The following is a 14,466-nucleotide window of genomic DNA, read 5'->3' on the forward strand; positions in this document are numbered from 1 at the left end:
AGAGAGAGAAAGTGAGAGAGGGGTGTATGTGTGTGTGAAACAGAATGTCACGCAGAAATAACGGAACAAACAACATGTAGGAGCGAAACATTTGAAAAGAAAGGAAAAGGAAGAAAAAGAAATAAAAAATATATAATTGATAAAAATAAAAAATAAATCAACAGCGAAAAAACTGATCAACAAAAGAAATGAAAAAAAGACAATTTACACGAATAAATAAAAAACGCGAAAAACGGAAAATGGAGAAAAAAACACAGGGGCACATGAAGTGAAAAAGAAAATTAAAATGAAACGAACATTTTACAAAGCAGATAAACAAATGAAAGAAAATATGAGGAGAAAACAAAAAAGTAATACAATTTCCAAAAAAATTGTTCGCGCTAACCGAGATCGAACCCGATCGGAAATTGTCAAATAATTACAGATTGGAATTATATATTCTACTTTCACGCTTGCGCAAAAGCATTGCATAAAACATCCAATATTCGGATTACGGGTTAAAGTCACGATTAAAAAAGGTATTTATTCTTATATTTTTAATACAAGGAAATTTTGCGGCAAAAAAAGATTATTTTATTCTAATAATTTTCAAATTCACGCTGACTTGTTAAGAAATTTTATATTGTTCCAACAAACTTACTTAAATCAACACAGTTTACTTATATTCTAGCAAAATAATATCAGTAATGTACACATTTCAGTATAAAAGCGTGCAAAAATAATTGTCGGTTTTAGAACGCAAGTATAGTGCATTCGATGTTCTTTATGTAAATTTTATATTCCCATTCGGCGATGCCTGGGAGTATTTAAATTGACGATATTTTATTTAACGTCACTGTTTTTGTTTAATAAAAAATGTAAATATATTTTTGTATATTCGATTTAATTATTACGCTATCGTTTTGTGATTGAATTATCAATTGAACTCCATTATTTTAAACTATATCTAATTTCCTTTTGATAATGTTTTTTTTTTCAATTTTTAGTTATAAAATTATTTAATTTAAATACCTGTTTGCGTTTGCTAACTTTATAAGTAAAGATTGAAACACCATTATCGTAACGAAAATTAGCTTAAGTTGTCAATAATGTTTTTTTTTTATTAAAGCTTAAATGTCTTTAATTTATGAAAATTTGCTAAGAATTTCAAAGCAAGAAATTACCTTTATTTCAACAGTTTAAATGCTTCCAAGTTCATTTCAGATTCTGATGTTACGCAATTCATTCTTTTCTTAACTATCAAAGAGAATAAAATGAGTGTTTCTTTACGAAAGAAATGCATGATGGCGGATTTAATTTCGGAATCATATTTGTAATTTGTTTGTCAATAAAGATTATTGCATTTGTAATTGAAACAAAAAATCAATTGATATTAAATAGAAAATATGATGCGTAAGTCACGTACATACAGAATAAATTGTTACGTAATTCATTATTGTAGAATTATTTTTATTTTACTAATATCTCTCTATATATTAAGTATCAAGAGGTATTTTTGCACAAAAATGGCTGCTTCGAAAAAAATGTAAAATATGTGCATTTTTTTTTTGTTTAACTTTGCCATTTTGTAGTTTTAGTCGACGCGCATATAATTATATGCACAGGCAAGCACATGTACATCGCTTATTCATACGAGCACGTCTATGCAACCGGAGGAAGCGAATATTTACTAGTGTATATTTAGACTAAATATGTACTACATTACCCCTTAAAGGAGCGGGCAATTCATGGGATAATTGTATCATAACAATGAACATATACTACACTAACTTTCACCAAAAGAAGTAGGTAATGACTGGAAAAATAACAAAATCAAGAAGTTCATAGCTGAAAGAGTAGGCAACATGAAAACAGTAAAATGATATTATTTGAAACTAGCGGTGTGTTTGTCAGCTTTGCAGTCGCGTAAAATACGTTAAATATATTTTACTTCTTGCTTCTCTCAAAGCCAATTTTTCTTTTGAATCTTGGTATTATATTTATATATAGCAATGATTTCAAAAGCTTACAAAAATGACGTGGGTTCCATCAGCTAGAATCGAAATCAAATTATTTAGCTCTCGAGCCGGGTCTCCTACCGATATAAGGTAAAACGTAAAAGCTCTTTCAGTATTTAAAAACAATAGATAATCACCGTAAGGGTGCTTGCATGAATTTTTTTTATGGCAAAAGGTGCACAATCACTAACCACACCTACTCTGAGTCGACATTGTTAAATACGAGTGGCAAGTATATATATATATATATATATATATATATATATATATATATATATACGAGCAAACAGTTAATAAAACATATTAAAAAACACTTTGAAATGAGTTAAAAACATATTAATCTGAAAAGGAAACACTAGATAAGTGGATAGTCCTTAATCCGCGAAGTTTCGAAGAAATACTTTCCTTCTCATCAGAGGGTAGGAATTAGCAAAATGCGGGATCGGATTTTGCATGCAAATTATATGTATATATATATATATATATATATATATATATATATATATATATATATATATATACACGCTCTTTATTTGTTTTTAGATAAGCAGTAAAATGTTTCTATACAGTCATAACCATGTTTCGGTCAGCTATGTTACCAGTAACAAAAGACCTCTTACGGCGAGAAAGCAAAGTTTGCAATTCATATTACTGGGAAAATATTATCATACATATATTTACACGGTGGTCACCACTTATCAAGGCCCGGAAGCCACTCAGGGATAAGGGTATATGTATATATATATATATATATATATATATATATATATATATATATATATATATATATATATATATGTCCAGAGTGTTTGGGAATAATTCCGAGATAAGCAGAGAGCATATATAATGCCTAGAATTCCCAAATATTCGCCCATCTGTTATCAACCAGGCTTCACGTTGCTTAACTTCGATGATCTGACGAGAACTTGTGCCTCAGCGTGATCATGCCGTAGATATCGATGTAACAATCCTAAGATACGTCAGAACGATTTGATATTAAACGACTTGAAGAAATGAATAGAATTTGTGCTTAAACAGAAAGGAGTAAAAAATATATAGCAAGGTGAAATGGACATTTCGCATTTCAACTTGCCGATATATGTCTGTGCGCTTCATTCATCCACCTGAACAAAGATTGTACTCGTTATAAACCATTCTTATGGTATGATTACTATTTCCTGCTAATTTCAGTGTTATGTGACGTAGTAGTTTAAAAGTCTATCGGTTAAATATTTTACAGCCAGACCGACCCACATACATACATCTACAGTTTTATATATTCATATTATTATGTAGAAATTTTTATTTCTAACGTGCCTCTGTCATATCAAAGACCTTATATTGATTTTATAAGCCGGACATTTCTACATGTTCGGTAATAATTGTTTGAATTAAAGTTTAAAATGCAAAAGTTAGGTATTATGGTTCAATTCTGCTTTTAACAGAAATATTAATGTCATACCAAAGGCCCTACTGTTGATTTTATATGCCGAACCTTCTTACTTGTGCGGTAATAAAACTTCTCAAATACACATATGATGTAAGGTTGTATAGGGCGTTAATTTGAGATTGTTAATGTTAAATTTTATAAGGCGTTAACTTTAGTCAAACTCGCCTGTTCCTTCTTTTATCAGATATTTCACTTATCGATTATTGATAATTATCGAAGATATTCCGATACCAAACTTTTCTACGAACACCGGCAAACATATAAAGTACATTTGTGTGAAATTTCTAAAAAAAAAACCAATTCGCTGAACTGTTTAGGAGTCAATAGGAAACTAACTCACACACAAAAAGTTCCTTGTATATACAAATTTGAAGTTGCTATTTTCAGAGATAAGCTAACGGGTTAAATATAACGACGTTTATACAAGAGTGTTCAATACGGAAGTACGGCAACGTATACTTTCAATCTGTTTTTACATAAGCAGTAATGTGTTGTTACACAGTCACGAGTATGTTTCGGTCTTCTTGTATTTAGATACTAGAGACCTCGTCAGGAAACAACGCTTATCAGTAATGAAAATTCAAAAGTCATCTTACAGTAAAAAAAGTTGTTATAAAAAAAAACACAGAGGATGAGATTCATATGTGCGAAGAACAAGGCTGAGTAGATGTGGAATCTTTTTTGTCTGTGTTGGGGTGAGGAAATGAAGTAGGTAGGGTTGGGGGTTGAGAAGTCAACTTGATGCCAGGTTAGACAACGGATATAGATGCAACCTGCAACACATGTCTGCTATATCTGCCCGCTGCTCGTTTAAAATTTTAAATCAGCTAGTGTATATTAGATTTTTAATTTTTTCTTTTTACTAGCGGCCCTGTCGGTGGGGCATTAGAATACACCGACTGCCTCCCTGCAGAGGGTAAAAGTCCTTCAATGGGGGTCCTGGATATGACCTTAAACTATATCCAGTGGTGACGCCCCAGCTTGCGGGCTTTGGGGAGTGTGGAGCCACCCTTTAATTACCATTGCTCCCAGGTCCACTCTGACCCGGAGTGGTAGTACCTGTTAGGGTTCCAACTATGGGTTAAATAGAAACCGACTTGAAAACAACAAATATATTCTATTAAAAATTTTTTCTTCAAAATCTTTGGATTCGGCATTAAATAACCCGAAAAGGGTTGATATGCCGTAAAACAAAAACAACCAACCAACCAACAACTTTTTACTAGCATTTTGGTATCTTTTTGCAAATGTTTAAGTTTCACTCGAATTTCCCTGGTCATTTTCACTACACCATTGTTGGACGCCTAAGGATCGGTTAAGGAAAAGGGAAGGGAAAGGAAGAGTAAGAAACGTAAGGAAGAAAGAGATTGGACAAGAGACAAAGGAGGATAGAAGCAGAGGGAAGGAGGGGGAGATTTTGCCCTTTACTCATCAAAAGAAATTTCAACAATCAATCTACTAAAATGAAATAAAATGCGTTTGGACATGATTAAAAATCCGAAAATTGGAAAAGAAGGAAAAATGGCGTAATGTAAGCAAATTATCATTATTATTCGCAGCTTCTCTTCTAATTTTCAGATTTTTTAATCATGTCCGAACGCATTTTATTTCCTTTTGGTGGATTGATTGTTGCTGTTTCTTCTGATGAGCTAAGGACAAAATAGATTCACTGATTGATATAATAATTAAGTGATTGATTTTGTGCTACAAAACAGGTTCTGTCAAGAATTGTAAGTGTCAACTGAATTAAAGGAATAAATCGTAAGATTATTTCATCAGTATTCGTATACCAAAATGCTTTCTAATCATATAAATAATGTACCACTTTTAACCAAGAGATGCAATGGATATCTCCTGTAAAATTAATTGTGCAGGTAGTCTATAGTGATGCGAAAGTCGCACAATTACCAACCGCATCTTTCCTGAACCGTCTTTCATTCAGTCAACTAACAAGGATGCAAAGAAAAAATAGTGAATTGAGTAGAGAAAGACTGGCAGTATTTTTGTGTCTTCCTCATTTTAGATTACAAAAGGCGGTTCCAAAGTAAAGCCTTCTATTTTTTTAACTCACAAAGTTAAAGACTTACGAAGACGGAATTGGTATTTTTAAGACGACAGATTTTTGTGCGTCAGAATTTATTTTCCTACGTAAGTATACTCAATGCACTTTTACCGGCGATCAACGATGGCTTTGCAGGGGCGTTCGGGACGAACGTTTGCCATAAAAAGGGGTGTTCAAAAAGAACTTCTTTTTTTTTCTTAATTCAAAACTTTGAAGAGCTATGAAGACGGAAATGTTAAAATTTGTGCTTCAGAATGTATGTTCTACATAGTCACCACCATTTTAACACACTTTTGCCATGAATTGAATGATGCGTCTTTGCTTCTGACGCACGTCCATGACAAGGACTGTTTTCTCAGAGTGATGCAGCGTCAAAATAAACTTTCAGGTGATAAATGCATGTTCAATCATAAAAACAATGTCATTTGCAATCCCATCTGATCCAATCCGGGGAATGAAAATAGAAGGCATTGCTTTGGATCGCCCCCGCCCGAAGTTGCATAAGGACCGTGTTTAACCTATTGTTCAATCCATAGCTTGGGGAAAGATCCGGATCAATAGTGGAAAAATACCCCTCCCCATATATATATATATATATATATATATGTATGTGGGGGGGGTATATTGTTCAAAACAACTTAGATTAATCCATTCCTGACGCTGAATCCAGAAAGAGAGGAAACTACTTGGATTTATGATCAATATGGTGATTACATCAGCCAGTTCATGCCAGTAGTGAAGACTGTTATTCGAAAGTTGGAAAGGATCGGAAATACAATTAATAGATACAATTAATAGATAAAAAGACGTATACATATATATATATATATATATATATATATATATATATATATATATATATATATATATATATATACGTATTCCTTATACTATTTTAAATAGTTTGTCATATACTAATGAGTAACCGCTCATGAAAATCCATAGGCCACTGGAGGCTTAGGTGTTTATCTAGTTGCCAGTGAGACAAAACTGTGGCGTAGCGATTGCGGAAACTGGACAAAATCTTAGTATATATCTTATTACAAATGACGCCGGATTAGGAATTTGTTAATATTAGACTTTCAAAAGATCATGTTATAGTCAGTTGGGAAGCAAAGTTGAGGTATTGTGTTTTATTAACGTGTAGTTCTTGTGAAGAAACTTTACTGGCGGAATTCGGTTTAATGTTTAGGGCACAGAGTAAGAATGATAAATTATTGACAGTGGTTGTAGTTGGACGAGATTTTGTTAAACTTATACAGGGGGGGTTAAAGCTTGGTTCTCAGTCGATCACTTACCATGAAACTAACGAATACACTTAGCTACTTATAAAGAAAACTGGATGACAAACAAAAATATCACAAAAAAGTTTAAAATAAATTATTATTACCAAACGCAAGAAAATTTAATCTTCAATTGATTTGGATAGTTTTTTTTTTAGTTTTGACTTTTTAAATTAAGTCTTTGTTTAGATGTTTTATCATTGTTTTAGAGGATTGCAAATGGCGTGACCACATAGTTACACGAGTCGGGAATTTTGAATTTTGTATTTTGAAAGTTGAGATTGTAATAATATCGGATGGAAACGAAATACTAAATTGAACATAAAACATCTGTTTAAAAAACCTTTAAAACCAAACAAATATGTTCGCAGAAAAATAAGTTTTATTGCCTTTGGTAAGAGGTATCTGCTGGTTATATTTCCAGCTCTTCTTCTTTGTATTATTTAAATGATTCGAACTACTGTCCTCGTCTTGAGAGCTATTTACACAGCTATTGGCACTTCGGTCAATATATCCTCCGACCTTCTTCTGCTATATCTTGTTGAACTAGGAAATTTTCCTCTCGAACTCGGGAATTTGCGCGGAGTTTCGAAGAAGACTCTTTATTTTATCCTGTGAGTATAACGCACTCGTTTCGTCAGCCATGACTAGGTAGAAGGCCTTAGTAATTCGCAATTGTATTTCCAATGTCCCCCGCGTTGAGAATTGAACCTTCAACCTCCATAAGATTGTAACTTATGACTGAATTTTACTATGAAATTATGTTAAAAATAAAAATATTTAATGACACAAAAAAAAATACGGTCTATTACTTTTATATATTATTTGTATGAAACAAACTACAATCCTCATAGCGGATGTTGTTATACATGTAATATTCGGTATTGCTTATGTCCATCTTGTCGAACTAAAACATTTTTATGTCGAGCTTAAAAAACATATACAGTATTATCACAGTGGGTAGATGGTTCTCGTTCCGTCAGTTATGTTGTGGCACAAGGGTTAAGTGAGTATATTTATTTTATCTTTACTTTTTAACGTCGCGAATGCTGTTCAATCTCCACCTATAACTTGTAAAACTGGGCGTTACTTAACATCATTATCTATTGCGCCAGGTGTTCACATGCTACTGAAGAGGGTCGGATCATACATCGCCTGAAATGTTATGATAATAATATAAACATTAAGATAGTCCTCCCTATGATACAACTTATTAATTCTCATCTAATTTATTCCGAAACAAAAGAAGTTTTCAATATGTTTTACTTTTTTATTGTTGATGTGGTGTTAATGCTTTGCACACACGCGCGTTATAACCACACGCACACACACACACACACACATATATGTATATATATATACATAACAACACACACATACCCATATAGATCTATATACACACATATATATATATATGTGTGTGTGTGTGTGTGTGTGTGTGTGTGTGTGCGCGCGCGCTATTTATTTTGGTTGCGATAATTTGAACGGTTTCGATACGTTGATGAGTTTTAAAAGGCGAAACACGTGTCTGTGGAAAATGAAATCTAACGATAAGCATAATATTTACAAACATTTTTTTATATATATATTTAAAAAAAAGATTACATGAGAGTCATCGTTTATCAAAACCCGATGGACACTCGTGCATAAGGTTAATAAGTATCATGTGATCTGTGATCTGTAATGATAGGTAATGGTAAAAATTTGATAATTAAAAAAGACAACTCAACAAGGACTTGCATTGCACCTTGAAACTCTCATGGTATATACGTCCGAAAAGCAGCACCGAGGTATATAATTCCACAGGTGGAAAGTTCTAGGAATAAAACTTTTTCATAGAATTTATTTTAAGCGCAGCAGTATTGCCTCTAACAAAAACTTGATCAGACAATAACTTTAGGTTCAGGATTTGTCTTTGGGCCGACGTATCATTACCACTAGCACAAAGCGCTCTTCTTGATACTACCGGACTTTGTTGGATTTTATATTAGCGCTGATTATATATATATATATATATATATATATATATATATATTAATTTATAAAATATATATGGCGATTAAGCTACACTGAATATTCGGCGTTTCATCCACTCTAGGATTCGTCAGGCTTATGCGCGAATTCTGTGATTGTTTATTGTTTTTATATGGTCCTCTTCTGTTGAGGGTTTTAGTTAGCCAATCAGCTTTAGGTTCAGGGTTTGTCTGTGGGCCGACGTATCATTACCACTAGTCCAAAGCGCTCTTCTTGATACTACCGGACTTTGGATAGCGATACAAAATAGTTTTAAAACTAACAAAAACAATAGAAAATAAACAAATAAATAAATTAAATAAACATGGATATATGTAAACGATCACATATATATGTATGCATATATATATATGTGTATATATATATGTGCATATATGTATGTGCACATATGTATATTTATATATATATAAAAATAAATAAATAAAAATAAAAGAAAATAAAAGAAAAAAAAAGAAAAAAAGAAATGCCTGCCTTAAACCACTAAACTAGTTTTAAAACAGATCCTTTGTTCGATAAAATGCATGCCCATTGGCTGATAGGAAGGGGCGCGGTGGATACTAGAAAGCTGATTGGCTAACTAAAACCCTCCACAGAAGAGGACCATATAAAAACAATAAACAATCACAGAATTCGCGCATAAGCCTGACGAATCCTAGAGTGGATGAAACGCCGAATATTCAGTGTAGCTTAATCGCCATATATATTTTATAAATTACTAACTAGCTCTACCCATGTATTGAGCACTTTTGAAGTAAATACTTAAAGTTTACGCATAAATCTATACTTTCGTATATTAATTTTATGTGAGTAAATGAAGTAGTTATATATATATATATATATATATATATATATATATATATATATATAAAATTGTCCTTATCTTGAGTTGAACATATTGGGAAGTGATACACGTTATACCATTAGCGTATTAAGCGATGCTCTTTATGTAAACAAATTGATCTTAGGTATGCAGACGATGTCAAAACATCGTTAATTCACTACCCGTATAGCAGTGTAAAGGTGAGAATCCTAGACTGTCGTATGGGCGGTCGGGTTTTGATCCTGGCTTGAGGTAGTCGCCTGTCTAGCCGCACTGATGAACAGGCTGTGATACAGCGAAACAATACTGCATGTTGATGCAAGAAGAGAGATAAGGTGTGTCTGTGTAACGATCTCTTTAATCCGTATACTCCAGAAGACTTTTTATCTCGATAAGCAGTGAGCCATATATTTGTATATATAAAAGTTCCATTCTAGTATTCACTGTATATCCTCGTCCATTGGATGCAATTTGAACCGGTAAATTCCCTTGTTCATTTACCATGAATGAATTTGCATAACAAGATGTTCTCTTCATTCGATTTGTTCAACATGGATTTCATTTATCTGAAAAACATTTATTAGTTTCCCAAATGCTTTGTCAAAACGTAAAGAAATCAGAACTTGCGTTTTCCTCATTATTATTATTATTATTATTGTTATTATTGTTATTATTATTATTATTATTATTATTATTATTATTATTATTTATTTATTTTATATCTTACCATTTTTTGTTTACTTATTTTTCACCCTTGCTGTTTAACACTAAAATAAAATATACAGCAGACTGAAAACAGGAAATCTGATGGTCAACCATTTAGCAATAATAATCATATAAACAAAAGTTACATAAAAAAGGAATGAGTATAATTTTAAAAAAATAGATGCATATTGTTCTTAACGCAATAACATTATCAAATAACACGAATATTACACCTAATAGAATGCAATTAAACATAAATAAAAACAATAAAAATGCATTTTCAAGAACTATCCGCCTGTAGAACACGGTTACACTAGCCTGCTTACCGGCCGATTATAATATGGTAGCTTTCAAGTCTAATGTAAACAATTCCTTGTTGAGCCATCCCCTTAAATAATCCAGATTTTACATAATCTCCACCATATGCGATTACTGCAGTACCCCCTTATATTCATTAACCTTTATCCTTGAGTGACGTTTGGTCCTTGATAAGCGGCGATTCCCTTGTAAAAAAGAAACAATAGTAACATGAATAATTGTACTTTGCCCATTAGTCGATAAATACTTAACAGCTAATGTCATATACAAAGTTACAAATAATAGTAATATACAAAATCAATAAAAAGTCTACATAAAAGCAAAGGGAAAATTCTCGAATATATAGTATAACTATATCTATTTCTATCTATATATAATAAAATGATTGAAGAAATTCCACTTTGGATCAAATTACCGTAGGTTTACAATAACAAAAGCCACATACAAATTTATTATGTCTAAACGATTATCCACCATCTTATGTAACTTATCAACGCCGTTTAAGACACATTTATTCGTTATAATAAAATCCTACATTACATCCTAGGAGAAACATTATCACTATCGCCAACATCTATAGACAAAGTAGTACGTATTTTCCCTCTAATTATTATGTCCGTCCACTGCACCCAGTCATTACTGGGAAGAAGTACACGCATTATTACTATACTGACCTTGAACCCTTCGCAATTGGATCAACGACTCAAATACACAACATTAACTTTAAATTTCCCTTTATAAAAATAATAATTTCTCCTCTCTGAAATTCCCTCATTCCACATTGACTGAGACCTGAAAAACTGGTTATTCCGGATTACAATGTTAACATAAACGAACATGCTCAACATTTACAAACATGGCTGCTTTCTCTACACGACGCTTCCCTTAAAAATAAATTAATCCAAATACAACCATATCAAACTCCCATTATCAGACGCAAAAATATTCTGAAAGCAATATATATATCTTGTGTGTTTACTTTTTACGCTTTCCGGCGATGTTTCCCTTCTGTAAACGACAGTTATCTCGCTCAGAACAATGACGAATTTGGGGCTGCTGGACACGAATATCACATTAAAATTTGTTTACATGATATGAAGAAAATACTTGGTGGCCAGAAATCGAGTGCTCATTTTACGTTAAATTTATACAGGAAACTGATCCCCCATTTTCCGAAAAAAGTAATTTCGTCATGTTATAAACTATATCAAACTCCCATTATCAGAAATATTAGTACTGATGTACTAGACTTACAGATGTATAAATCAACTATTAGAAACAATTACACCACCCACAAAAATATCCCGAAAACAAAATACATTACATTTAAGCAGCAATCTTTTCTTCTACTTTGCTTAATTATGGGCCGTACCATTTTTATTTTTTAAATATTTATAATATTTTTCTGATAACACTACACAGTTCTACACCTCCCTCCATCTCACTAAATTACCATATCCTTAACCTTATATATTTTCTGCATGGATGCTATATACTTACTTCTACAAACGCGACCCTTCTTTGTGTGTTTATCTTTTATGCTTTCCGAGCGGCGACGTTTTCCTTCTACTGAACTGATCTCTTAGTAAAAGGCAGTTGTTTCCATCAGAACAATGACAAGTTTGAGGGTGCTGAAAACGAATATCACATTTACATTTGTTTACATGATATGAAGGAATTACTAGGGAGTCAGAAAGTGGGTGCTCATTTTACGTAAAATTTATAAAGAAAACTGATCCCCGGCTTTCTGAAAGCCATTTCTTCATATCATGAAAAGTACTTATCTGTCTCAAATTTAAATGTGATATTCGTTTTCAGCACCACCGAAAACATGTAAAAGTCGTCATTTTAAAGTTTAGGGTGGAGTTGGAAAGAAACTTGACATAGACCGTTTTGAGTTTTTTATAACACTAAACAGTTCTACATCTACCCCCTCCCTCTAAAAATACTATACTCTATTTACTCATTTATTTACTGCATGTACGCTATATATTTAATAATTCTACAAACGCTGCCCCTCCTTTGCATGTTTGCACTTACACAAGTTGTACTTTTTGTATTCTTTGAAGAAAAGATAATTTTTAACTTACGTCCAACTCTCAAGTTTCCTAACAAATAATGAATTTTATAGGTTTCCCTCTATACTGATTCAGACAATATAATTCATATTTGACGAACACAGCTAAATTACGACATATACCAGCCTCTTCACGCAGTTATTCCCCCACTCCCACCAAAATACAAACATTACCTGAGCTCTACATTTCAAGCATGTACGTTAAAAACTTATTTACTTTGCATAGAGAACACTTATTTGTTATAAGTTTGCATTTACATAAGTTGCTTCTTTTTTTAATATAAATTTTTACCTTAGACACTGCAATCACCATTTTTTTTTGTTGGTTCAGAGTATTTGCACGTGGGGATACTGAAAGTAATTATCAAGGTTACATTTAGGGTAAATTTTTGTAAAACCCCGCACCCACTCACAAAATGGGGTGTCTATTCTGAAGTCCGTTATTAATATAGGGAGGTTGGCGATGTCCATTCCGAAAGTCCTTCTGAACATGATGACGTTAGGGGGTTGGGCTACAATATTATAAACAACAACAACAACAATAACAACAACAATAACAACAACAATAACAACCACAACAACAACAACAACAACCTACTTACTATATATATATAGGATGGAACCCTAAAATTGTCACAAAGACATGATTATATTTTCGTTTAATGAAAACTGATTTTCATTCTTTATTGTAGACCATCTCCTAGTCGGCTAGTTGTATACAAATTTCAAGAACGATAGGAGCCTTCTATCATGTCTGAAAATGACGAAAAATCAACGAGCGAGATCGGAGGTACGCCGCTGTACAATTCATGCTCTCTATCGGTCTTTGGTGTGGTTTCAAGTGAGGGACCCATCATGCCACCTTACACCTACCTGAAGTAACCTAAAATGTCAACATAGTATTTCTTGTTAACTGTCTATCTAGTTGGAATTCAGTGCCTGTAGATTATGTTCATGCTGTCAAAAAATGACTATCATAATGATTCTGGTTGGATTTGCTCTGTCTGGTCTTCTTTGGTCTGGAAGAGCCAGCATGCCGTCACTGGGAATTCTGTTTCTTGGTCTCTGGATCATAGCAATCTTGGAACAAACTTCGCACAAATTTTCCACATCTTCAGTTCCTCGCGAATAATTGTGTGTACAGTTTTCACACTGACATCAAATTGTGTACTTATTATCTGAATAGACACATGATGGTCCTTAAACATGTAATTCTTTATTTGGTCAATCAACTCTGGTGTTCTGACTTACTTACTCCTATCATCCTTCACAGACTCCTTGCTTCTATTGAATCTCTAATGACACTAAAAAAATGGTGCTCGATTCAGGCAAGATTGTCCAAAAAGAGATCTGAAGCATTCCATACGTTTGTGTGGCATTTTTTCCAAGTTTTAAACAGAATGTTATTAGATATCTTTTTAAGATTTCATTTTTGAAATTCATCAGTGGTGACAATCAGGATTTAGCTGTATATATTCAACCTGAAATAACACAAATTAAGCAGAGGTATTGCAATAAAATACCGAAGTTTCAAGAGTATAAAACCATTTTCAATTCACGTACACAAAAGACCGGAAACTTATTTAATGCACTTCGTATATTGATTATTTTTAAAAATTTATACTGCACCATAACAAACTTTTGGAACATGCCTACACATATAAATCTTTGATCTATTCCCATTATACAGAATTATTTTTGACGAATCTCTAGAAACTCT

The 14,466-nt window shown here is 32.7% G+C and overlaps 1 protein-coding gene across 1 annotated transcript in view; it reads left to right on the forward strand.

The window, feature by feature from the left end:
• Window positions 1-378: 378 nt before the first annotated feature.
• LOC145278789 (short transient receptor potential channel 7-like) overlaps window positions 379-14,466 on the forward strand; it is a 570,160-nt gene continuing 556,072 nt past the window's right edge. The window contains exon 1 of the mRNA XM_080130690.1: window positions 379-518. The gene's annotated coding sequence lies outside the window, so the exon portion shown is untranslated. The remainder of the gene's footprint in view (window positions 519-14,466) is intronic.

This window comes from Euprymna scolopes, chromosome 1 (assembly GCF_053919585.1).
Source record: "Euprymna scolopes isolate OS-2025 chromosome 1, ASM5391958v1, whole genome shotgun sequence".
In the NCBI taxonomy this organism is placed as follows: Eukaryota; Metazoa; Mollusca; class Cephalopoda; order Sepiida; family Sepiolidae; genus Euprymna; species Euprymna scolopes.